The sequence below is a fragment of the Fistularia commersonii genome, chromosome 4 (assembly GCF_037954325.1).
Source record: "Fistularia commersonii isolate RoL2024-O1a breed Wild chromosome 4, RoL_Fcom_v1.0, whole genome shotgun sequence".
NCBI lineage: Eukaryota > Metazoa > Chordata > Actinopteri > Syngnathiformes > Fistulariidae > Fistularia > Fistularia commersonii.
The window spans coordinates 6921592-6944962 of NC_141287.1; the positions used below are offsets into that span (position 1 = coordinate 6921592).

Below are 23371 nucleotides of genomic sequence, written 5' to 3' on the forward strand. Positions count from 1 at the left end.
CCAACTGAAAGGTCAGTTCTGCCCATAGAAATATTTTAATCGAGCTTGCCCATTACTCCGGAACACACACACATCTTTCAGCCAGCCAATAAGAATCAAGACTGTGTTATCACTGACCCTCAGGCGGATTTGAAAATCCTTATGCCAACTGGACAAACCGTTTATGTGAGGGTGTGTTTGTGTATTCACATGTGTGTGCATGTTCTGTTTGAGAATGCACAGCAAGAAGCTTCAGCTCAGAAGGGAGCACTGTACCTTTGACCATCCTCATTTTGCTTAAGTTGACAGTTCAACTAAGATAAAAGATTTACTATTTTCCTGTGAAAAGCTATACAATACATCAGAGAACAGGGGTGGTGAAACACATTAAAGATTATGCCAAGCCTAAAAACCTCTTTCAAAAACACCCCCTACACAGACCGTATTGGCCACTAAATACATATATGAACCCATTTATACACTTCTTTGCAAGTAAATGATTTCTCCTACAGAGACTTGTATCTCCAGATTCTAATGAGAAATGTAATGCCTTCTAAAAGTGGTTACAATCAGGTCATCGCTGACAAACATGGAGATTAGAAGTTATTTTTGCTCCCCTTGCAGTCTGCCACGGTATATTTTCCTCATCACTATCAGAACTATTTAAGAAGCTGGAATATGTTTTTCTTCTGCAAATAAAACTTGGCATTGAGTCTTCGGGGGCTGTACTTGTACTCAAAGTCTGAAGGTATGTTAGCAATTCAATATTTTGTCTGATAGTTAACATCAAATGGCAATCCAGAAAATGCAGGCCATAATCATCCGTGGACAAAGCAGATGCATAATGACAATATCAAACCAACACAGTAAGGGAAAGAACGTTGCTCAGAAAGAAGTTGAAAATGCCCCGCATGTCAACTGGGCAATTTCTGGCATACACATCAATTATCTATGCACCATATTTAAGATTAAATGGGTTGAGCAGTCCCTACATCATACAGATATAGGAAAACCTGACAGAAAACCAAGACTGTAATGGCCGGGGTATGGGACCAATTGCAACATCACAACTCTGCACCGACAAAGAGCTCAAAAAAAGTTTTACCCAGCCTGAGGTGGCAAGTGAGCATTTCATGATCATAGAATACAGACCAGGCAGGGGAACCGAAGGCAAACAAGGTCAGCGCCACTAAGACAGGCACACCCAGCAGGGGGAGGCTGGACTGCCTCACATTGTACTGAGGTGAGTGTGTTGCTGGTACTTATAAGGGAGAGTTGATTGCCAGTGATGAGCCTCAGCTGTGAGTACAGTGATGAGGGGCAGTCATTAGGTGAGCAGATTGAACCATGACAAAGATGCTGGTGGACAGATCACCGCCCACTGTCATCTGATGAGGGTTATGGATGAAGATCAGGCTCCCACGGAGGGGGACTCGGCTAGTGATGCATTGTTTGAGTTGTAACACTGTCTCATAATCAGCGAGAGATGTTCTGATGTGACTGTGCTAAGTGCTATGAACCTCTTCTATGACAGACAACTGTTGTGCTTATGTAATGTTCTTGAGTCAGCAAAATATTGACAGATGGTACTTGCACCAGTTAGGAACAGTGAGATGAGGAAAATCCCAACAGGTAAATTAATGTCAGCATCAAGCAAAGCGAGCTTCAGTTGAGCGGGGGACCATCCAGAGTCTTGGTTATGTCAGGGGAGTGCATGCCCAATTTTTTTTTTAAGCAGAAACACATCTAGGGCATCTGTGGCTGGTGTGAAAATGCATCCAGTGCGAGAGGGGGGTTGTCTTACATGGCTCTAGAAAATCAAAGCACACATTTTTAGATTTAGTTTCCACTCATTGTGTGTAGGAATGTACACTACTCAATGGAATGTGGCTAGCCAGTCTGAGCCAATGGGTGATTGTCGTGGCTGATGTTGAAACTTTCTTGTCGAAATCTTCCTGTCTTAGTAACTGGGCTTGAATTTCTTCCCTTGAAGGCTCCTTCAGTTCTTATGATCTATGGGGGGGGTTCCGAATATAACTGCCAGGTTTTTGAGCAGGTCTAGATTACGGTGGCTTGTTATGTAAGTGGGAGAGTTGATCTACAGAAACTAGGTGGTAGGGGGGGTGTTATGCAAATACAGGTGTCGTTTGTTAGAACAAAAGAGCAACTTTGTGGGATTACCTGGATTGGAATGTGAAAAGGTAAAGCTAAACTAAAGAGTAAAACCTGTTGGATCACATGCACTGAGGCTCATGTGAATGTGGGTCTTGGTATTAATCCCAGTACGGCATTGTGCGTTTATGAAAGGTTGTGTCTGAGGCCCCATCTTTTGTTTGGAGATGATTTTTCTGTTTTGACAAAGATTGCTTCTTTTACTCCTCTCTCGAACCATCTATCTTCTCAAGATAGAATATGGACATTGCTGTCTTCAAAGGAGTGACCCGTGTCCTTCAGGTGTAGGTGGACTGCGGCGTCCTGTCCTGAAGTGGTGGCTCTCCTGTGTTGGGCCATCTGTTAGTGCAGAGGCTGTTTGGTCTCTCCAATGTTGTCATCACAATCCTCAGTGCAAATGACAGCATACACCACATTCTTTATCTTATGCCTGGGTGTTTTGTCCTTTGGGTGCGCCAGTTTTCACCTCAGGGTGTTGTGGGGTTTGAAATGTACTGGTGCATGGTACTTGTTGAACACCCTTTGGAACATAGGGTATGACGATGTTCAATTTATTTGTTTTTGTTTCTCTCCTATCCTACGTTCCTGCGCCTGGTGGTTTCTGCTTTGGCGAAGGCCCTCTTAGGGTCGCCACAGGATCTCAAGGCTTTTCTAATGTGTTGTATCTCAGTCTTGCTTCATTCAGGGATTGATGGGATGTTCTTGGCCTCAGTTTGTGCTCAAGGGTGTAGTGTGAGTCAAAAAGTAGATACTGGTCAGTGTGTGTTGGTTTCCCGTAAATCTTGATGTCCAGGCTTCTCTCCTGTTGGATGTGAATGCAACACCTCAAGATGGGGAGTTGGTCGGTGGTGACATCTTCCCTTCTCAACTCGATGTGGGCATCGATCGTGTTGGTGAACACTTCAACCTCATTCTTCTTGATCTAGACCCATGTGTCATCTGTATACCTGAACCAGTGGGTTGGCAGTGTTCCCCTGAACGAAGCGAGGGCCTTGCTCTCAACCTCCTCCATGTACAGATTCGCCACCACGGGGGACGCGGGCGAGCCCATGGCGCATCCATGTTTTTGCTGGTAGTAACTGCTGTTGAACTGGAAATAGGTGGTCTGTAGACAGTGGTCCAGTGCACTTGTGATCCGTGGAGAGTTTTGTTCTTTTTATTAAGGCGCTGTCCTTACCAAGGCGTTCCCTTTCTGCTGTGATCACGTCCGATGTGGGGATACATGTGGACAGTGAGGTTACATCGTACAACACCGTGGTATCATCCGGGCCCAGCCTCATCTGCTTGACCTTACGGGCAAAGTCCTGGGAATTCTGGATATGGCGTGCGGTGTTGCCGACCAAAAGTGACAAAATCTTTGCCACAAGTTTGGCAATGTTGTATGTGACAGAGTTGATGCTGCTGACGATAGGTCTGAGAGTAGCTTCCTCCTTGTGAATCTGACCTTGTGAGTCCATAGATGCAAGGCATGTTTTCTCCTGGGTACAGTCGATAGTAAAGTGGTTTGTTTATAGCCGCATCCTTTTCTAGGTGATGTAGACAAGTGACCACTTACTAGTGGTATGTGTTGGTCGGGTCCCGTTTTCTCCTCTCCTGAAAAGAGAGAGGAGTCAAAGAAGCCATCTTTGTCAAAATAGAAAAACCATCTCTGAATGGGGGGCTCAGACAAAACCTTTCACAAACGTACAACGCTGTTCTAGGATCAATACCAAGACAGATTTGCACACGCTGACCACAAGAATTCACCATGATCTGGATGACTGAGAACCTCCGCAGACATGTCGCTTTGAAACTATGTATCTTGGTGGTTCATATTACCGTAAGTTTTTTTTTTTCAATTCTCCCTCAGCAAACAAGACTTGCACATTCTCAAAGAGCTGCATCTGCATACACATATGTGTGATGTCAGTCTTTTTCATAGAACCCCCGCTGCCAGTACACGTGCGGTAATCCTGTATGTCAGATCTGATTGAAGAGATGGAAGGATGATCACCATCCGCCTACGGTGTCAAACCAGGTCGTGGAGCAAACAACCAAATAATTGCCTTTTATTCTTGATGAGGAGAATCCCAATAAAAACCATGGGGCTTACAGAAATACCAAGAAGGTACATTACTAACAGTGCCACAACCATTCGGCAAGGTCACACGGATTAACATTTGTAGCTGGGCTGGCTACAGTTCCATATCCAGATAAATGAATGTGTGTGTGGAGATCAGAGAGCAGCTTTGTGAGTTAATGGTGAAAACTACTGAAGACTATTCCTTAGAGGAAACTGCACTGATCAGATGATCAAGAACAGAAACCTCAGAACAGAATCATGATGTCTTTTCTTCATGAAAGGTCCAACGCTAATGTTTACAGTGCCAGAGAATAGAGCCAAAGCAGCATGTCCAATTGATATTGCAGTAACTGATTGAAAAATATAGGAATCGCCTCTGCTCTGGAATGACGGGGATGTTAGAAATTAAACCTGTCAGATGTATGGAATTATATTTGTGCCATTAGTCTGGGAATAAAGTTTTTTTTTTTCAGTACAAAAATCTGTTCTAAGGCACGTATACCTCTTATTTATATTGAATTGTTTTGTGGTCTCCCAGCCCTGTCTTGCTTGGTCTGGCACAGCCCCACAATGGCACACAAGTTCAGTAAGTCTTGACTTACTGAAAAGGTCACCCTGATTGATTGTTCGTATCAAATCAGGCTGTTTCCATAACAGCAAAGGGTTATGGGAATCAAGCTACTGACATGTGTGTAACCCTCTGTAAGATCTATGGTCTACATTACAGAATTCCAAACATCCTGTTTGATGTTTTCTCTGAAAAACAGCTGAAGTGTCTCAAAAAGGGCAATTTTGAAGAAAACAATCTTTGGTTAAGATAATTTGTCAATATTTGCTGAGTTTTTCCACAGGCACAGCCTACATGTGGGGGACATACACTAGCTCACAATATAAAACCAGAGTAGACGAGATCCTCAATAGATGCGATCCCTGAACACAAGTCTGCTGTTTGGGCTTTAGCCAGACAAATTAAATCTTCCAGTTTTCTTTTTAATAAACAAAGAGTACCGCCACCTGCTGGCATGCAGGGTTTTTTCCTTCCTGAGAAGTTGAATTCACAATATCCCTTGACACTTTAGCGCTGAAAAAAAAAACATATTAAAGTTGCAGACATGGATGAAAATCTATCTTGCCAGGTTTCTGAGAGAATGATGTTGCTGAAGAAGACACTGTGAGGGGGTTGAGATTATCTACACAACCAGTGTAGCAAGTGGATCCACTGCTTACAAGGTATGTTGCAAATAAATGGCTCTCAGGTTCCCAAAGACGAAGACGGCAGACCACAACCAATCAATACATTCAACCCAGTCTCCAATTGGGTAGAAGAGCTCTGCGTCGGACAATTATTCCAGTTTACACCATCTTATGGCAGGATGTAGCACCTTGAAGATGTTCAGACACTGCTGAACTTCTTAATCCTCACCTTTCTTCACTGCTTGATGCAAAAGAAATTGAGAGCAGCAGCACAGATCACAGAACAGCTGTATCCTGCAGATGCAGTAAAAAGGGATCTGCAGTTGGGCACAAGAGTGCACTGAAATAGTCCGGGAAGGTGCACAAAGACCGAATAGTTTCTTAGATGGGAGTTCAATGTAAAATACGTCGTAACTGATGCTTGGTGAAAGCATGCACATCAGTAACACTGCAATTCTAACTACATTAAAAGTGAAAATGCTACAATATTTAGATATATGAAGAAAAGTAACTAATGAAATTCAGATTGTAACACATTCTATTCATAAAACAGAGCCAGTAATCAGCGCTCTGTTTTTTTTACGAGCCGGTTTTGCAGCAGTCCATCACAACTTGCAACTGAGCTCCTTTTTTTTAAAAGTAGTATGAGTAGTATTGGGCTTCATACAGTATCTTTGAGCGTGTGTAATGTGTCTGTGTGTCTATACATATATGTAAGCATGATGGATAAAAAAAAAGCACAGAATGGTCAATATGTCGTTAAATCTTTGTTGTTTCTGAAATGACCAGTACTGACCAGTTCTAAAAGACCAGTACACATGTGTATTTGCGCAATAATTATCAACTTCCTTAATCAACTGGGAAACCCGGTCACAAATTGTTACAACCTGATGAGAGGAACAATAGTCCAGCAGCCGACCTTGGAGTATGCACAAAGAAGTGTTTTGTTTCTTTTTTTCTCAATCTGGACAAGCTGAAGGAGGTCAAGCAAAAAGATGCATGCACAGCAAGCATGTGCCAAAAATGGCAGAAAATTCAGGAGGTGCTATTGGAATGCAGCCTAAAACAGCATGCATATGCCATACAGCACAGCCGATGCAAAAGCCACCGCATGGTCAATGCAAAAATCATTTATAGTACCATTGAACGGTCGAAAACATCTGCTTTTGGGATTTTCCATATTTCATGCACATGTAAATCTGGACATCTGAAAAAATCACAGAATATGTGTCTGATCTCAAACAAATGCAGAGCAAAGGCAAAAAGCTTATATGTGTGATAGATGCTGCCACAAAATTTCAAGTGTAGCTATGGAAATTTGAAATTCAGTCTGGAACACGGTATAACAGAACCACGTTCAGAGGTGCCACTTAAAAGATTACATATTTTTCAACTACTGAACAGATATAACAGAACTGGAGAAGCCTGTATGAAGAGAGGTGAAAAGTCCAGTTGCCATGACATAACTTGACAGTAATTAACATAACATGGATGACTGAAACCTTTCTAGACATGTTTTGTGACAAATTCATTTGAGTTGAGTGTGTGCGATGTCATTTAAATCCGATAAACATTTTTACATTGTTGGACAGTGTAATACAAAAGTATGTTGTGCACATCACTAATTAGCCAGAACCTCTCCTGTTGTCCTTTGCCCTCTTCATAATTCTCTGTCAGTTGCAAAGCTATTTGTGGAAAAGCAGATCCGAGGAAATATTTGGCGGAAAAGCTTCATTGAGACCATCTCTGCTAATTTTGAGTCCCCACATGAGGACAAAAAACTGAGGACCTTCTGTACCTAATTCTCTGTTTATCCAGTTAACATCAAAACTTTTTGTCCCTTCTTTAGGGGGGGTGGTCTCACAAATCATTTGTCTTTTCAATGAATTATCCTTTTCATTTTGAAAATGAAAATAAAACAACATTGTAAGTTACAATCATTCTAATTATATAAGGTACTTTTTATGCAAAAGCTACTTTATGTTGAAAAGTATCTATTTCATTATACTATGTATAAGTTCTTCAGATTCTAAATAACTTGGAAATTAAAAATGCATTACAAACAAAGGCTTGAAGGCGCATTGTGCCATGCCAAAACTCAGTGTGTAATGCTGTATTTCCATTTCTTTTGAGATTTTTTTTGAAGCTTTTCATACAGGGGGGCCTGCAGGGAGGGAAAATGTGTAGATTACACCTTTAAAGACACCCCCAGACTTGTCCAGCCCCCAAGGAGACCAATACAGAGCTATGTTACCAATAGTCCCCGCAGAGACAACAAACCGCAGGAAGTGCGAAACCTCTCACCAACATGGATTTAAGATTTCAGAAACCTATATCAGTAAAAATGCAAATATTCCGAAAGAAAGACGAGAACGAATGGAGAGAAAGAAAGAATGGACAGACTGCTGTTTGACAAATATTGTGAGATGTGGTGAAGGGTTGGTGGTGTTTTCTTTGCTGACATCAACATAAATTTTCCTGGCGCGGCTCTCCTTGCCCAGCATGGGCTCAGCACTGGGAAACTGGAGAGGAAATTCTCAGAGCCACACGGGAGTGGAATCAAAGAGCCGGGGCTTCAAGACCTCTGACACACTGAACTTCTCAGTGACCTCACAATTCTCGCTCTCTCCATCTTTCTCTATCGCACAGACGCATATGCACGCGCGCGTGCGCACGTACACATACACGCATGCGACGGGACATCCTAGATGGACAGTACTTTAATGTAAATAGGACAAAACCAGAATATACCGCAGATGCACGCCCCTACTTCATTTTTTTTTTAAATTCAGTGTTTAAATTTATTTAAAACCACCCAGTGTTAACCTTCATAGCTGATAAGCTATGTCCATCATTCTATGGTTCTCAGGGGTGGCACACACTAGCCTGTCTAAGAACTGTGATGCATTCAGTGACGGACAAGGGGTTCACCAAGCACTTTCTGAGAAGCCTCATTATAAGTTGACAGATAGACACACAGATCTGATCATATTACACTGAGCAAGTATATACGTGCAAACACGTACACGCATGTGTCGATGTAATTGGGCCCGATATCGTTGAAAAGTTGGGTATCAGGAAGTTAGGGTACACCTTACATCTGGTGCAGCAGCAGAGTGTTTATGCATGACTGCATATGTGAACACACTAAACCTTCAAATGCGCCGGAGAGTTTGACCATGGCCGCTCTATTCTATGTCACAGCGAGCAGGCTTTCCACCCCAGCTCCTCCGAAAAGAGCCACATATACAATGGGTGCCAGAATGAGGAATTCTTCCACGCTGTCAAATGCACAAATGCACAATCTTAACATTGGCATTTGTGCAGGTGTGGTAGTCATTGAAGGCTTTTTTTTTAATTTATTTGATCGTGTGTGTGTGTGTGTGTGTGTGTGTGTGTGTGTGTGTGTGTGTAGACAGACAAATCAAATAGACAAGCGCTGTGACAGACAGCAGTCTGTGTCATACATGTGTCCGTGCCTGGATCCAACTACCGTTTATGATTGGGCACCAGGTGAAAGAGGGTGCAGCTGGCCAAACATGAATAGATGCTCTTCCCTCTGACCTCTGCGTGTGTGTGTGTGTGTGTGTGTGTGTGTGTGTGTGTGTGTGTGTGTGAGTAGAATAGGAGGTGCATGTGCATGCACATTGCTGTGGGTGTATAGAAAGAGTCTGGGGCGTGGGAGTGGAGAAAGAAACTTTCAGATGCCACCACAAAAACACATCATCAGTATGAGGGGACTGGACCGAAGTGAAGGAAATAAAGGGGTTTACAACAGTGGTCAAGCATATCAACTTGTTAAACTCTCTGCCTTTTGTGTGTGTCTAGAACAGTCCGGCCCACGGTTTATTAGTGGGACAAAAGTTGTCAATATGGGTGATGTTTATATCTTTTAGGTTTTAAGAGAAAGAATGGCTTGGTCATTTTGATTTGAAGGTAAAAACATGTTAAATTGCCAAAACAAGTGTTGTTTTACATGATTGATTATGTCTCATAAAAAAATTAAAAAAAAACACATCCATTGTAACATGAAATCAAACAGATATAATTTTCAAACTATAACTGTGTTTATTTGTACTCCAGCTTTGATCAAGATAAAGATATTTTATATTGTAGGTGTTATAAAGTTAGATTTCCATACTACATTAGAAAATTACAATAATATAATGCAAACGCCAGGGCAAAAATACCAGATACAGCCATTCTAAAAGTGTTTAGTTGTTACTAAGTGGAAAACCTCTTTAGTTCTATGTATCGTGTGTTTCTGCCAGGGAAGCAAAAAGGTCCTCACAGAGATAATAAAACAAACACCGTGGCCCACGCGGGTCCCTCGACGTGTGCCGGGCGTTATAATTCTCTCCGCTTGAGACTAAGATATCGGCTTTTTGCATATGTGAACATGCAGAACACTGAGTTTATGGCTAGAATAGATAGACAGGCTGGAGCAATGATGTAATAGATTTTTAAAGATTAAGTCAAAACCTGTAATGCTTTGACAATCAGGTTTCTGTTTTCATATCTAAACAATTAGCCGGCACAACAGGTCTGTAGCTTACACTTATCCGACAACATTTTATTCAATGTTCCCGGGTGTTAGCCCACTCTCACTTCCTCCACGTATCTTTTTGATCCTTACTTCTCCATATCAGTAAACACTTGTTCTCCTCTTCCATCAAGGCGAGAAGAGGAGGGTGACTAGAGGACTCCAAATAATGCAATTAAACACTGACCGCAGGGTTCAGTGCGGCTTATCAATACACTCAGCGGGGAAGCAAAGAAAAGCTCAAACCAGGGCTTCAGCTGTCTACTCGGTACAGATGTGCATTTTAATAGACCACTGGTATACACTCCATCTCTCAAAACTAATCTACCCTCCGCACTGAAAAATCGGACGGCAGCTGCAGTTCAATGGTGTCCCTAAAGTAAGCGGAGAAACGAAAGTAGAGAAATCACCAGTATTGCACTTCCGGGTTGCAAATTATCTATAGATATGTTTTCCGAGGATGGATTGCAGACTCCGGCATAAATAGGTTTTGCTGTCCGACACCCCGTCCCCTCTTTGGTGTGTTCCAATTTCGGCCTCACAGGGGCCTTTTCTGAAGCAGAGACAGTCCGAGAGCCCACAGAGCACGCAAACGGGCCCCGAATCTGCCCTCTGCTTTGCCGCTAACAGACTTTTCCAAACTGGAGACCACGCATCTAGGGGAAAGACACGCACAAACTCAATAAATATCCTTATCAGAGCTTAGAGCTGGGCCTGCGTCACAGGGAAATGGGCGTGTGTGCGAGGCTACGTGTTCGCAAGTAATGACATAGCGGCAGCGCGTTTATCCTCTGATCTTTAAGATTTAAATATTTATTTGGGAAGGGGCAGAATTACAGGTTTTTATATAAAAATGTCCAAATAAGTCACAATTTTTTATGATAAATATGTAATGATTCGTTCTGGATGAGACACCTGATTAGAGCTCAGTGTTTGAGGAAGATTACATTCTGGAAAGCCTTGAGTTTCCTTTACACACAAATTCCAGTCAGCGAGTGGAAAATCCAGCCTTGACGTAGGTGTTAATAGGTGTAGCTCACACCTGGAGATCTTCATGGTGGGGCGAGATGTATCGTGTTGGAAGAAGGACGTGACACTGACTGTACACTGAGAATGCGAGTTTTTAACTGTTCACCCGATTCTTGTACAAATCACATTTTTCTCGAGCGGCAAATGTTTTCCTCCCCTCTTCCAAAATGATAAACTCTACACGCTATACCCGGAAAAAAAAAAAAAAAAAACAAGATTTGTTGGGATTTGATTGGTGAGAACGAAGATAATACGCCGTGTCATTTCAAAAAAAACAGTAATTGTCGGATCCAACTTCTTTCTGACATTTGCCTTTAAACACATACAGCGCATCCCATCCGGGAAAGGTTTGGATAATTTCAGGTTTAAAGTGCACGCATGAAAAGAGCCTTTGGTGAGATAGCCTGGGCATTTCATCGCTATGAAGGTGGGGGGAGATCGGAGAATGTCAAGCAATCTCATTCAAACCCAGGGGGTGGGGCCGGGGGAGTCCGAGGGGGACAATAAACAATGGCAGACTGTAGCTAAAGAAACTGACTATTGAGACAGGTGGACAGAATTGAGACCGAGCTGGAAATGTTATCCAAACACGAAATAAGATACGTCCACACGTAGCAGGAAAGATTCCTTTCAACGCGGCCGACACATTTCGGTGATGCAATCGGTGTGAAGCGAGAGACGGTTGGAGAGGACGCGCAGTGGAGAGTACACTGTATATCAGCCAAAGTAATTAGCCAAACAGGGGCTCGCAGAGGTGGGCTTTGATCACAGAACTGTGAAATATTTATGAAGGGATGTGATACATGAAATGAGCTTCAAGGATGAGCATCTGTGGGGGTCTGAAGGTGCTCTTCATAGAGTGGCCTTCCAAGGAGGACAACTGTTTTTAGACGCTCACCCGGGGTTATTGTGCATATGCTGCTCAAAATGAAGGACAGGCACGAGAACAGCCGGATCTAAAATGGCGGCTGTTTAAGGGCTTAAAGCTGACTTTGGAATATTCTGTTTAGACAAAGCAAGGAGGCTGTCGTGATGAAGGCAGGCTGCGGACGCACGAAGCCGTCGACTAGTTCGGTTCCACTCGGCGCGGAGGTTTTTTTACACACTCAAGCGTGCACTAATTAAAAATTCAAAACCCGACGTCGCCGTTCCCTCAATCAATATGCTTGATTAACTCATCTATACAAACCCATCGGACCCAACAGACTCCCCTTTCAGTGAGCATAATCAGTAAAAGAAATGTAATAATTTTCTTTTTTAACTTTTTGTTCTGCGTGCTACTTTTAAGAATAGGCTGTTTGTTTCTAATTTTAACTTAATAGCTGCCCCTGCATCTGTCATAATCACTGTCATAATGAGACATTTAGTCTTCCTTTCTTTCAAATTGCCACTTACGTTGTATAAGGTGTGGTGTAGATTCAATTTTTCTCACTTTGGACCAATGTTAACCAGGGTTGGAGATAGATGTGCATGTCTCAATATGCCTAATTAATTCTCCTGGAGAGATTGGAATAGAGGAGTGTTTTAATTCTGTAGCCCTGGTAATAGTAATCAAACTGCCCCCTGGAATACTTTCACACTTCACCCCGGTGGGAACTTGGTACATCTAATGCAGCCGCTACTTTTTCAGGAACTGCTAATTTGCTAACATTCAGATATCACAGGGTAACAAAACCTTATAAATAATTCTCCTGACTTTTCATGGAAAGTTGAGTAAAACTGATTTCCTTCATGATTTTTTCCTGATTTATTTTTAATATATAATTTATTTTTTGTTTTTTATTTCTTTTTAATTATTTTTTGATTATTTTAACTTGTTTCCTTTTTCACGCTTTGGCTTGTTGTAGCAGTAACCACAATAATTTGAAAACAAATCCATTAAAAATTCCAATATAAAATAATAACTCCTGACAAACTATTAGCTTACCTCTTCATTATTATTTGTGTAAAATTTACAGCTTAAAAGAGGCTAATTTATCCTTTTATCATTTTATCTGGTTTCTGATAATCATTTTATGACCACCTTATCTGTACTTCACACCCCCTGCTAGATTCCAAAGCTATCCTGTGGTAACCTTTGCTCTGGGAAACATGAAGGGGGGTCTGGGATGGCCAGTAAATCCCACTGAAAATCGTGAAATTAGACCTTGTATGTTGTGTGTTGAGTTGTCTGATGAATCAGGCTAATCCTACACTTTGCAACAGATGACACGATGGTCATCTTGAGCCAAGACATCTCTTGATTTGTATTTTCGATCATCATCATCATCATCTCACAATAACAGAGATAGCTTTTGTAAATCATGGTCCTTCCCTCATCGGTCTGTACGTAAGGTTTACCAGTGCATAACCATTCATTTTTAGACTTGCTTTTTAAAAGTATCCCGTATCAAAAATCAGACGAATGAAGAATTAAGTTGTTGTTTTTTTTGGAAACAATACCTGAGATGTCATTGAGGACATTGCCATGACAGTTTTCCAAAATTGCTCGTAAAAAGATGAAAATGTGTGAATATATACATTCATACATAAAGATATATACATAGTCTACGCATTGTTAGAAATATTCTGGTCAGAAAAGATTTGAAGCGAGCATGATGGAGGTGCATATTTATAATGACATTATATATTCTACATGACTGTAACTTACACAACCTTAACTGAAAGGATAAATATACACATGACTTTGCATTATGCTTGAGCTCCAACCATACAATTCTTCCCCCGAGAGCCTGTTCAAACCGTTATATTTTCACACCGAAAAGATCTCAACTAGTTCTAAGTTTTTTTGGGCAAATGGACGTGATTCTTACATCATTTGAAAATATAGGTGACAGGTAGCCTTTTGCTTTATGAACGAGTGAATAGTGGACAGGAAGGAAAAAGCTGGGAGCTGCTGGCTATGTCGCCTTGACAAAATAGCCAAAGCAAAATGTTCGATGCATGGTAGGGTAATGATGAATGATGATGATGGCTGCTGCCAAACTGGCAGGTTTTTGTGCATGGTGTATTATAGTCCACTTACCTCATTTTTAAATTGTGCGTCAGTTGTGTAAACAGCGCTTTCATATTTATCCACTGTAAAGAAGACATGGCCTGAGATACATCCCTCTCTTCGGCTCAGACTCAGCCGGGGTCCCCAGCGTCAGATTCCCCTGCCTCTGGCCAAGTCAGCTCTCCTTGAAGCAACCCTGCAGCATTTCTCTGCTGTTTGTTGAGAGAAAGTAGAAATCCTTGAACATGACCCTCCAAAGGGCTTTTATTCTCAGTTCACACAACAGAGTTCACATGAACACCCTCCTTGCACCACTCTTTACTTAACCCTGACTGTTTGCTGAGTTTCTCCCCCCCCAAAAAAATCCAATTAAGTTAATTTGAAACATTCCTAGTGAGAGAACTTTATCCTTTTGGGGCAGAGATAACTAACCTAATTAAGACAAGGCCTCTATCTTTGTCTTCTTTGAGCCTCTAAATAAAGACAAGAAAAATAAAACTTGTCAGAGATAAAGGATGAGATTGGATGGAGAAAGTAAATACTTGAGGAAATACTGTATCTTTAAATCGCCCTAATTTGTTTCATTCTCTTTCACCGCCACATCCACCCGGCTCTATTGAAATGCAAGGAGTGAGAAAATATCAGTGCGAAAGGAATGATAATAATTTCAAATGTAATGCATAACCTCGAGGGGAAGACGGAGGGCGGAGGCACAAACAGAGGAAACACGCCACGCCCACATGTCAAAGTTGGCCTTGATTGACTGTCATTTTAAAGGAATTCTTCAAAGTTGCTCTAACTTGTGATGCAACGTAAAGGGGTTCTTCTATAAAGCTGACTGATAAATGCCAGTCACACACACTCATACGCATACACACAAAGTAAACACAAACAACAGGCCTGCTGAGTTCAGCTTACCCCTATCAGCTGGCTCTGACCAGCCATACAGACCACCCCGACTCTTCAACCCCTCACTTTTATCAGGACAGCAAGGGGGGGAGGGGGCTTTATTGGGGTGTGTGTGGAGGGGGTGGCGGGGGGGGGGGGGGGGGAGCAGGGTGGAAGGGGCCCTCCACAAAATTAAAACCTAATCAATGTGATTCTCTTTCTCCCCGGTCAATGCCCCTTTCCTGCTAAAGGTTTTTCCCCGGGCCTCCCTCCCCAGCTCCCTCCCCAGTCAGCCTCATGAAGCAACTCCCTCACCATCCCCAGCTCATGTACCCCATCCCATAACCCACACGACTGCTTGCTGACCCCCCCCCCCACACACACACACACACACACACACACACACACACACACACACACTCCCCAACCCCCATCACTGTCACAGAGCAGAAACTATCAGGCTCTAATTCTTTGAACCTATGTAGCCAAGGAAACCACTGCAACGTCAGACGACCGTGTAAAATAAAAATAAGCGAGCTAAAAAAAAAAAAAAATAATTAATGAATAAATACATGAAAAAAACTTAAAGTGGATATGTCATGTTGAAACGGTTTTGGTGGGATTTTTTTTTTCTTTTTTGCAAGGATTATCAATATTTATTGGCATGTGAAGAAACAGAGTAAAAAAAAGAAAAATTGTGAATTTGTTACATGTAGTTTATCGTGCTGGCATGCTGGTGAAACAATGACAATGACCCTACTTAGCGTATGTATTTCTGTACTTAATGACCAATACAACAGTGGCCTATTAACTTTTTAATTTTTTGCTGTTTTTACACACATACATAGTTTTGTGTGCATTGAAGTCTTCATATATGAGACAACATAATAAACATAGTAAAATGCATAAAAAAGCTGAAAATAGAAAAAAAAAACTTTGATTATTATTTATTATTTCATTTTTAAGGAAAATAGTTATTCCTCAAGCCAAGCATGTTTTCACACACACACACTAACACACACACACACGCATACATCCACACATGAATGCAAGAATACATAAAACCAGTAGAGTTCATTTGTAAACCAATGATGTTTACCTAAAGCATCCACTCTATGTCCTCAGGCTTGCCTACGTTAATTTTTATGCGGTGAAAATGACCGTTCTTGCCTCATCCAGCAATGTGATTTCAATTCCATGCAAAAAAAAAAACACAAAAACATGCAGATACAAAATGACAAACACCACATAAGACTGCCAGACTTTTATAGAAAGATGGGCAGACAAGAAGGAAAGGAGGCTGCATAAAAGTCAGCCACCGTGAACAATCACTAGCAGATGCCGAAGTTGTTGTTACCAAAAGACACTGGAGTGAGAGAATGGAAGGTGAGCTCACATACATATTTGTGGCAGGATGCAGGATAATAGACCTACTGTGTAATGTGATGAGAAGAAGAACTGTCTAACACATGCAAGTACCCACAAACAAATAAAGAAACTTCTCCCTCACATGCACAGACACACACGGGGCCCGGAGACAGTTTCCATATAGTAGCAGCAGGGGGAGCAGCACCACTATTGTTTTGTATAGATTGAGTTCCAGGGGCATTCAGGTGGGATTGTGTGTGAAAAACAATTCTGGATTTGAAAAGATGCCTTTAAGACACATTGGTGCTAATTCAAAGTAATGAAAGAGTGACGCATTTCCTCATCAAAGCACTTGTAAGTCCCGGGTTACACTTTTTTTTTACGTCTCCGGAAAATAAAATGGAGTCATTCGAAGTTGCAGATGAGTGGGATTCAAACCAAATGATGACTGGACTTGACCGAGGCGAAATCGAAGACACCCATCCAACATGTAATTTCTTAATTTGTGTTTTCACCCGCTACTAGACTCAAAAGACATTTTTCAAAAATACAATGTGAAAAGAATGATTCTGTAAACTTTCCTGTGGCAAAAAAAAACTCAATCAAGGGACTTATTTGTACCAGACTGTTGGAAAGCATTACACGCTATGAAAGACCATTCCACAAATGGATATACATCTATGTAAATCTTGCATTATTATGGTTCCAAATGATGCAAAGGACTATTCTTACAATGCAAAGGTTACCAATAAAGAATAAAAGATATGAACTGGACTCAATCAAGGCTTGGTGTGATGAGTCCCCCACCCCCTAAAAAAAAAAAAAAAAAAAAAACTATATGGTTATCACTGTTTCCAACATAATGTACAACTTACACCTGGAAAACATTTACTCCACACATAGTGAATTCATGATTACAAGCAACCCTTGATAACAGGTATCACATGTAAATTCCACCTTAGTTTTGTTAGCTTTATCTTTTTTAACAAATGTGTTTGTTGGAACAGTTATTTTGGCAAGAACAGATTTATTGAAGGCAGGCCTTTAAACCAAATTTTTTAACAATAGTTTTTGCAATTGTTTCACGCAATGGAGATGAACAACAGGATAAGGACACTGCATAAAAAAGTTTGGGTTTTTTTTATGATTTGAATGTGTACTTGTGTAATTGCATTTGGAAGTGATTCAGAGCTTTAGTCAAAGGAGTTCAGAAAAATACAATTTGACAAACATGGGAAAAGACCTCAAAGTACTTGAACAAATTTCATTAAATTCACCAGTGAAACATAAAAATAAAGGAAAAAAAAACAAGTGTGGTGATTTTAAATCAAGATGGTGGAAACATTAATGGTGAATATTCTACTAATTACATAGTCCTGGGTGGCGACCATTTGATTTGAATTGTTCTAATTATTTATAGACTTCTTCACTTCTCTGGTACTGAAGAGATTCATTGATCACAGTTTCAGAGAAACTGATCGTGAATCATCTGTATCTATTCAAAAAGATCTCAAGCTGTATGAAAAAGTTTTTGGACGTGAAGACATTAAGTAATAAATGTCAGCCTTTCCTTTTATCGAGGGAGGTCATTCACTGTGTTTTAAGGGAATTGATAATCATTACACTGAATAAATGCCAGTCACACACACACTCATAACGTGCAAACACAGTGACAAAAAAAAAGTATTTTTTCTAGATTTTTCGGGATTCACTGCGCCCCTTAATGTGTAGTTGATTATTTACATGCATGTACCTATTCTTATAAAATACTGGGAAGTTCCTCCTCAAACCCTGACTCAGCTTTAAAAATAAGACTTTTGATTTAATTGGTGCATTTTTTTTTCCATAATGCAGATGTTTGACTGCATTCGCTTCTGATCTTGTGTCACTGCAAGACATTTTACGCCTGTAACCATCATAGTTTTCACAGATCATGCACTGATATCTGTGCCAAAAGATCATGTTCTTATTGAAGAATTAAATTATGGTAGAGCTACATGCTACAAAAGCGGTGCAAGTTACATTTTTTTTTTTTTGCATTGTGTCTTTCTTTTTGTTGTTAACAGATGGCCCTACAAAAGATATCTACTGTATTTGATTATGCAAATGACTGTTTGTGTATGTGTGTCTCACACAGCCATCACCGGTTTGTGTGCGTCTAGTCTTTTTTCCCCCCTTCACAGTTGTGTGAGGACACTCATGGTTAATGGCTGTTAACAGCACAAGTGTTAAAGCATGTGGACAATTAAGAGCGACTCTGCAAGAAGAGACGAATGACTGCAGTCGGTACAGAGGAGAGATGGCTTTTATTCAACAGTTCACCCTTTTCTTTTCTCATGCAGACCACTTCAAGTCAACGGCCGATGATCAACACTTGATGTTAAGAGTAAATGTATTTACACACCTTGTGCAGACACAAACACACAGCCTTTGTCAATCATCTTCTGAGATTTTCGGTTGAAATTCAGAGACCATTTTTTTTTGACTTCACAATTTATCCTTACCTGAAGGTTAAACACACTAATTGTAAGACGAACGTGGCACTTCACCAGATGACAACACGATGAGTCTGATTGAAACACATACTAACCTATCAATCTCCCCCATCATTTTTATCATCGCTCTCTCCTCCCTGCTGAACCACAGACCTGAGTCATTTGCCACTGGCCCTCTGTCTGTGTGTCCCCTCGCCTCCGACAGGACGCATCACCTTGACCACAGAAGCAAACTCAAGTCAGACTGACCTTGCCTTTTTTTTATAAACCATTAATTCTGAGTCTTTCTGTCCATCTTTTGCTCAAAGCCTCCATCTCTCAACCTTGTCTCCCATGGTTTGAGATGTATTTCCACGTGTGTGTGTGTGTGTGTGTCTGTGTGTGTGTGTGTGGTCTCCCATGGTTAGGGGAGCATGCATGTGTCAGGTCCAGTGAAGGTGACACCTTATGCCACTCGCCGAGATAATGAAGGCTTTAACTTTACAACTCAAGCATATCAGATTGCAGCACTGCGGTCCCTTAGACACGCACCCACAACATGAGTGATCTGAATGGGTCGCCACCCTCCATTTCATGTGCACTGAGCAGTGTACACTGTAAAATCTCCCAAAAGGCCTCATCATCATAACCATCATCTATTTCAAAGTGGATTTAGAGGCTTTGGGGTTTAGTGAGACATATCACAGAACACGTTATTGTGCATCAACACACAGCTCGAGAAGGACAGGCAAGAGTTTGCATTCTGTTTACCAACTGCCATGGCAGCCTGAGGCTAAAGAAGTGACTGTGCCATGTGCATAACCTCACAGAGCAGAAGAATCAAGATGTCAAAAATCATTCACGTACTTCACAACTAGGTTAATGTGGCAAAGTAAAAAAAAAAAAACATCCCTTCTAAATTCCCTCACTGCCTCTCTTCTATCCTTTCTCTTCAGCTCACCTTTTCCTCCCCCTTTTATTCAGGAAGGGTTCTTTCCATAATAAAAGGAACCTGTGGAACTAATCCTTGCAAATCTCCTGTGCTTTCTGTCCTATACCTCCAGGCAACACAGCACACTGAAATCCTCAATTTGCATGCCTAAACTGCACTAACTGTGAATAAACCCTTTTAGCTGCTAATGTAATAACATCTCCATTTCAGGAAAGGAGCAGGGGGTTAGCCAGCCCTCCGAGATTCAAGCAAACTCACCCTTCTCTCTACCAAGCTACCCTCATTCCTTTCCCCCTCTCATCCCTGTAGTATAGTCTGCCCAGCATGCAGATGCATCTACCAGCCCACCTTATCAGCCACATCTAGTTAGTGTCAGCTTAGAAATGGAAGTGAAGCCCTGATGACAAGCAGATGAGTGAAAACACACATTCACTAGCTACCAACGAGTCCCTTTGCCTCGACCGCACCAGGGATCGCGGGGTTAAAAGCGGGCCTGGACTTTTAAAACATTGTCATTAATTTCTTTGCCTAATACCTCTCACATTTCAGTTCAAGAATACTTGCCATGAAAATGTAACTGGAGTGTCAATTACATTTACAAAAACAAACAACCAAATAAATAAACATATATATATGTATACATATAAATGTATTTAAATGTAATAATATATAAATGTTTTTTTTTATTTTTTTATTCCATTTCATTTATTATTTTCACACAAAAATAAGCACCGGCACAACACAATGGCTGTTTTGTGCAAAAGGTAGTTGAATAAAACCATCAGGGGTGGAGAAATGAATTTTGGGAAAGAAAAAACAGTCACATTTTACACCATTTTAGATCTAATTGGCCAACGGTGTTTCACATTTCCCAACGATATAACCTACAGACCCCGATGCTTTTCATCTTCCACTGATTTACATCAGCTGCAGAATACACTGGTACAGATGCCACAAAACAAGCTTGCTTTACCTCACACAAACATGCGGTAACATAGTAATATTTTCAATCGGATCAAGATGTGGGTCTGAATACATTACAAGCTGTCAGATCAGGAAGCAGGAGATGACAAGATATCACATTAATTGTCCAATTACAAGAAATATAGCTGTTCCAGCCCACCCTGAACTAGGTACTCCTCCCCAAATCCTTTTCCTTTTTTCTTATTTTTTTTTTTAAATCAGCTTGGTTTCTTTTTCCCTTTTTTTCTTAGGGCTCAAGCAGAAGAGATAACTGAGACATCGCTCTCGTTCCCCCCTCTGAGAACTGGTGTTCACTACCTCACAGAGTTCACATGAATAATATTAACATCAAAATGAATTTTAAGGGAACCATCTGATCAAGCTGTAGCATATCTCTATGACATGCCTCTAATACAGTCCTTGCTCTCTCTTCCTTTCTTCTCTCTCTCCTCCCCCCCCCCCACACACACACACATCAGCACACACATACATATACTGTATAGTCTAGTGCACACAATGGAAATTGGTATTCTTCAAGTGTAAGTAGGAGATCAAGTTACTTCAAAAGAGCCATTTCCACTACTACTACTACCACTACTTCTCCTACTACTGTGTCCTGATCCAGCATGACTACTATTGCAATCAGATGCAAAAGCATGCAGGATAAGAACTGACGACAAGTTAAAGTGTCCGTCACACAAAGCGTAGTCTATTTATTTGAATTCATCCTACTGAGTGATTTCACTCTCCTCATCCTCATTCAGTGGCAAGACCGAGTCACCCGCCTCTTCTTTGGCGATAACAGTGAGATGCGGGTGGCATACATAGTCATAGAAAGACACCTAGAAGGTATTAAAGATGCATAATGAAGGGAATTAATACAATCAATATTCTAGTAGGACTAAACTGATAAATATATGCTACAAACAGTTTGAAAAAAAATAATGAAGAGGAACAGCTTGCTGCTCTGCCACTCATCCAACCAGCCAACCGACCAAACAACCAACCAAATGCCAAGCAACGCCGGAAAAAATACACATGAAAAAGATGAACTTATTGAGGTCTGTATTTCCATGGCAACACAGAATAGTTTTGATGGTGCTCCTTCCCTGTCGGCAGACAGGGCTTGGCCGAATCACAGCACAGATTGGTGCTCCGTGGCTTGTTACTAAGGGCGGGTTTAAAATGTGCAGCGAAAGAGAGAGAGAGAGAAAGAGAGTGCAAGAGAGAGAGAGAGAGAGAGAGAGAGAGAGAGAGATGGGGGGGGCGCAGATGGTTGGACAAATTGCCACTTTGAAGAAAACCCCAACCCACACTCACAACTGGGTTCTGCAATATTGATTTGAATGGATGGAAGGGAAGAAAACCTAGTGGCCTATGAATAAGTAAGTGATGGATAATACTGGCTAAATCAAAAGCTATTCAAACCGAATATGATATTTGTTCTTAATGATGCAGATGTCCGGTGCCTTTTCTCTCCTCATGCATGACTGGTAAACTATGGTGCCGAAAATCCACCATCATTTCTGCGAAGCGCGGAATTGAGGCGAGAAAAAATGACAGATAAAAAGGAACCCTGGATGAATTGAGCTTACATACACAATTTAAAACTAAAATCACTTTTCTCTCATATCATCAAATATTAATCAGGATTTATCTTTATAAATTGATGCGATGGGAGGCTATATTGTTCGACTTAAAAAAAATGCTAATTATTTATTTTCCCACAGCTTCTTGTTGAATAAACAACACACAGTCATCAGGGGTTTTCTTCTACCCAGCAGGTGAAGTTCTGGCTATCGCCATGTATTTGAACAAGTCCTCAAAACTTCAAAACTTTTTTCCTCTCTCCCTGTAAGTGACTCCTCTCCCCTCTTCTCCGTCTGCAGAGAGCCTGAGTGTGAACTGCAGGAAGCGGCGGAGGCCCTGCCAGGCCCCAGCTAGCTGTGACTCGTGTTCGACATGGCGACACTGCTGTTCAGACAGCCACCGCCGAAGACGTTGGGTTGATATCACGGCATCATTTACATGAGCAAAACCACACACACACACACACACACACACACACACACACACCATCCCTCTGTTGTCTCCCCTTCTCTCACCTTTTTCAGCTGTCCCCCTCCTCACCCCCTTTTCACTCCGACCCTGGAACCCTAAATCCCCAAAGCACACAGCGACATGGCAGACAGGCAGAGACGCAGACAGGTGACCGTAAACAATTAATCAACATGGTGACACCTCTACATCTGCCAGGCCCAACACGGGGAGAGGAGCTGTCAGCTAGCAAAACAAAGCAGCCCCCGCCACACACCAAAAAGCACACTTGCATTCGTGAGCGGCTTGCAGGCTCATAAAGACTGTCACTTAGTGAATATAGAAGCTTGTAGGCATCAGATATTTAACAGTCTCAACCGCCTGACACACATCTGTAGAAAAACTGATGTGTTTTTTTTTTTACTGGATGTCGTTTGACAGTTAGAGAGTGAAAGCCAATGCCACTCTGTCTTCCTCTCCCAACTGCCAATTTTAGCTTTTTTTTTTTCGTTGGTGGATTTATTGACCTGAATCTTTCTCATAAACATGTGCCTTAAAAAAAACAATCATTTTCATTTGAATGGAGTATGTATTTTCTTTCTTTTCTTATTTATACATTCAGTTTTCAGATAAAATGAGACATCTTTGTTTAACAAAGTGGGTTTGGATGGAAAAAAAACAACAAAATTGGATGAATGTAGTTTAGATTGTGTTG

At 41.3% G+C, this 23371-nt stretch overlaps 1 pseudogene; it reads right to left on the minus strand.

Moving 5' to 3' along the window:
- Positions 1-276: 276 nt before the first annotated feature.
- On the minus strand, positions 277-3774 carry LOC147234508 (uncharacterized; annotated as a pseudogene).
- Positions 3775-23371: the final 19597 nt, after the last annotated feature.